The following is a 4,463-nucleotide window of genomic DNA, read 5'->3' on the forward strand; positions in this document are numbered from 1 at the left end:
AGCGGGAGCAGGCAGGCAGAGTCCTATTGCTGCATTCCTTGCCATTACATGCCAGTCTGTGATGCCAATCACCTACTGGAAAAAAAATAGAAATATACCAACGAAAACGAAGTCGCCCTACCATAGAAGAAATCCCTTTTCTCCCTTATCCATTTTGCAAGCAATTCTCCTTTACTAAAATTTCCCATCCACGAGTACGATGATAAACCTCAGCTGCCATCTGTTTCAAAACGGTCTTCCTATCCCTTTGAGTGGCAACTTTCTCGTTCTACCTTCTGAATACCAGACCACATCGGCAACTACTAAGCAGTTCCTTGGATTTTGAGAAAGTAAAATCAACCTGTTAAGACATTTTTAAAACTAGATCAAATGACTAAACAATAAACAATAGCTCCTAATCACAATTCTGTTGTAGTTAAACATGCCGTGTGGAATCTACGAAATGTTGACCGTTTTTTACACGCAAAAAAGAGATGTTGATTCTTTAGGAAGCAAAACAAATAAAGGTTTTGTCCTATTTTGTCAAACGTAAAACGAAATAGACTCTAGCCTAATTCGGTCTATTGGGCCAAAAGAAAAAAAGGTCAAGGAACAATTTCAGATCAACATACGTCTTGTAAGTGAGCGTCTAAGGGGGCTATTTAAAGACTTATATTTGCTTCTATGAAATGAGGGTGGAAGCTGCTAGTGGGTCGGATGCACGTTAGAACTGGCATATAATACTATCAATCTTCAACTGGTTGCCTCGCCGACTATGATGATAAACCTCAGCTGCCATCTGTTGAAGAACAGTTTTCCTACCACTTCGAGTGGCAACTTTGTTGATGTACCTTCTGAATACTAGACCACATCGACAACTAATAAGTAGTACCTTGTATTTTGAGAAATAAAATAAACCTTACAAGACGTTTTTGAAACTCTAGATCAAATGATTAAACATTAAGCAATAGCTCCTAATTATAATTCTGAGGTTGCTAGTTACACATGCTCGTGTTGTACATACAAAGAAGTTGATTTTTGAGATAACAAAACAAATCAAGGTCTTGTCCTATTTCGTCAAACGTAAAACAAAAACTTAGAATGTAGCATCATTCGGTCTATTGGGCCAAAAGGAAAAAGGTCAAGGAAAAATTTCAGATAAACATACATCTTGTAAGAGAGCATCTTAGGGGCTACTTAAATACCTATATTTTCTTCTATGAAATGAGAGTGGAAGCTGCTAGTGGGTCGGATGATCGTTAGAACTAGCACACGATACTATGAATCTTCAACTGGTTGCCTTGCCGACTACGATGATAAACCTTAGCTGACATCTGTTGTTGAACAGTTTTCCTACCCATTTGAGTTGCAACTTTGTCGCTGTACCTTCTGAATACTAGACCACATCGACAACTAATAAGCAGTACCTTGGATTTTGAAAAAATAAAATCAACCTTCTAAGACGTTTTTGAAACTGTTGGTCAAATGATTAAACATTACCAAATAGCTCATAATTACGATTCTGAGGTTGGTAGTTACACATGCCGTGTGGAACCTACGAAGACTTTGATTTTTGAGGAAGCAAAACTAATCAAGGTCTTGTCCTGTTTTGTCAAACGTAAAACGAAAACTTAGAATCGAGCATAATTCGATCTATTGGACCAAAAGGAAAAAAAGTCAAGGAACAATTTCATATCAACATACATCCTGTAACTGAGTGTCTCAGGGGGTGCTTGCATATCTATGTTTGCTTCTTCGAAATGAGAGTGGAAGCTGCTAGAGGGAGGAATACACGTTTGAACTGGCACATGATACTATCAATCTTCAAGTTGTATTTATTGCGATAAAAAATTCTACATAAATGGTTTCGATGTTATGGGACATGATGAGCTTTATCTCAAATTTCTGTCCGATTGCCAGCGAGAGGCCACTAACGCAGAACACTCCACTTGTCCGGGACTTGGAGCGGGCTGCCTTTGAGCTCAACGTTCTTTACATAGATAATTAATAAGCAGTACCTTGGATTTTGAGAAAATAAAATCAACCTTCTAAGATGTTTTTAAAACTCTAGGTCAAATTATTAAGCATTAAAAAAATAGCTCATAATTACAATTCTGAGGTTGCTAATTAAACATGCCATGTGGAACCTACGAAGAAGTTGATTTTCGAGGAAGCAAAACAAATCAAGGTTGCAACTTTGTCGATGTACCTTCTGAATACCAGACCACATCGACAACTAGTAGGCAGTACCTTGGATTTTGAGAAAATAAAATCAACCTGTTAAGACATTTTTAAAACTCTAGATCAAATGATTAAACATCAAACAAGAGATCACTATTACAATTCTGAGGTTGCTAGTTACACATGCTGTGTGGAGCCTACGAAGACGTTGATTTTTGAGGAACCAAGACAAATCAAGGTCTTGTCCTGCTTTGTCAAACGTAAAACGAAAAACATAGAATCTACTCCCTCGTTCCTAAATATTTGTCTTTCTAGAGTTTTCAAATGTACTACCACATACGGCCAGATGTATATAGACATATTTTAGAGTGTAGATTCACTCATTTTGCTCCGTATGTAGTCACTTGTTGAAATCTCTAGAAAGACAAATATTTAGGAACGGAGGGAGTAGCATAATTTGGTCTATTGGGCCAAAAGGAAAACGGTAAGGAACAATTTTAGATCAACATACATCTTGTATGGTGGGCGTCTTTGGGGCTATTTAAATACCTATATTTGCTTCTATAAAATGATAGTGGAAGCTTCTAGCGGGTCGGATGCATGGTAGAACTGGCAAACAATAGTAGCAATCTTCAACTGGTTGCCTCGCCGACTACGATGATAAACCTTAGCTGCCATCTGTTGCAGAACAGTTTTCCAACCCATTTGAGTTGCAAGTTTGTTGTTGTACCTTCTGAATACCAGACCACATCGACAACTAATAAGAAGTACCTTGGATTTTGAGAAAATAAAATCAACCTTCTAAGACGTTTTTGAAACCCTAGATCACATGATTAAACTTTAAACAATAGCTCACAATTACTGTTCTGAGGTTGCTAGTTACACATGCCGTGTGGTAGATACGAAGAGGATGAATTTTGAGGAAACAAAACAAATCAAGGTCATGTCCTGTTTTGTCAAACATAAAACGGAAACTTAGACTCTAGCCTAATTCCTTCATGCACGTTCAGAAATATCTTAGTAAGTGAACCAAAAGGAAAATGGTCAAGGAGAAATTTTAAATCAACATACATCTTGTAACTGATCATCTCAGGGGGGGCTTAAATATCTATATTTGCTTTTATGAAATGAGAGTGGAAGCCTCTAGAGGGAGGAATGCACGTTTGAACTGGAAGACGATACTATCAATCTTAAATTTTTATTTATTCCGATCAGAAATTACACACAAATGGTTTCGATGTTAATGCGACATGACGAGCTTTATCTCAAACTTCTGTCCGATTGCCAGTGACAGGCCGCTGACGCTGAAGACTCCGCCCGTCCGGGACTTGGTGCGGGCTGCCTTGAGCTCAACGTTGTTTACATAGATAGTGAAGCTCTTTGGTGCCGACTGCAGCCCCATAAAGACCACCTTGCCGATGACCTGCGCCCGACTCGGCGCGTATGAGTTCTGCACCACATGCGAACTCACCTTGGTCGTGACCATGCCCTTGCTATCCTCATAAATGGCAGTTATTTTCATTGTCATGCTTCATGACAAAAAGCAACCCACAATTCGTTCCAACACAAGCAAAAACATAGAGAAAAGCACTGGAAAAATGTATTTCTCTAGAACAACACAACACCTTCATGTTCGTCAACTACCATTCCTATTGGATACAAGAACACAATGTATATTTCTGATTCCAACACGAGCAGAATAAAGAAAACTTGGGCATTCATTCCTACTGATATAACAGTTTACTGAATATACATGCTTTGGGATTTTATACACAATCCAGGTGCTCAGTATCTACGTTTTGAACCATTTAATATTTTTGGTAGGGAGCTTTGCTAGTAGAGTTGAGGAACATGAATGAAGCAAATTTATATGGTAGAGAACACAATCAGGTCCACCTAACCAGAGCACAAAACTACTCAAAATGTCACTGGATACGTCCAGGAGATATGGAAGAGAATTAGCTACAATTCTTGAAAAACGTGTCTTTCGCTAGAGCAACACAACACCTTAATCTTCTTCAACTATCATTCCTACTGGATACAAGAACAAAATGGTATATTTAAGATTACAACACAAGCAGAATGAATAAAGCTAGGTATCTACGTTGTGTACCATCTAATGTTTTTTTTTGCAGGGAGCTGGCTGGTAGATTTGAAAACATGAATGAAGCAATTTATTAGGTAGAGAACACTGTCATGTCCACCTAAACAGACCACCTAAACTACTGAATACCACTCCGAAAAAATATGTCGTAGGCTCGTAGCCCTAGGAATCAAACAATCAAGTCACTTCCTATGTTTTT

This window comes from Triticum aestivum, chromosome 2B (assembly GCF_018294505.1).
Source record: "Triticum aestivum cultivar Chinese Spring chromosome 2B, IWGSC CS RefSeq v2.1, whole genome shotgun sequence".
NCBI lineage: Eukaryota > Viridiplantae > Streptophyta > Magnoliopsida > Poales > Poaceae > Triticum > Triticum aestivum.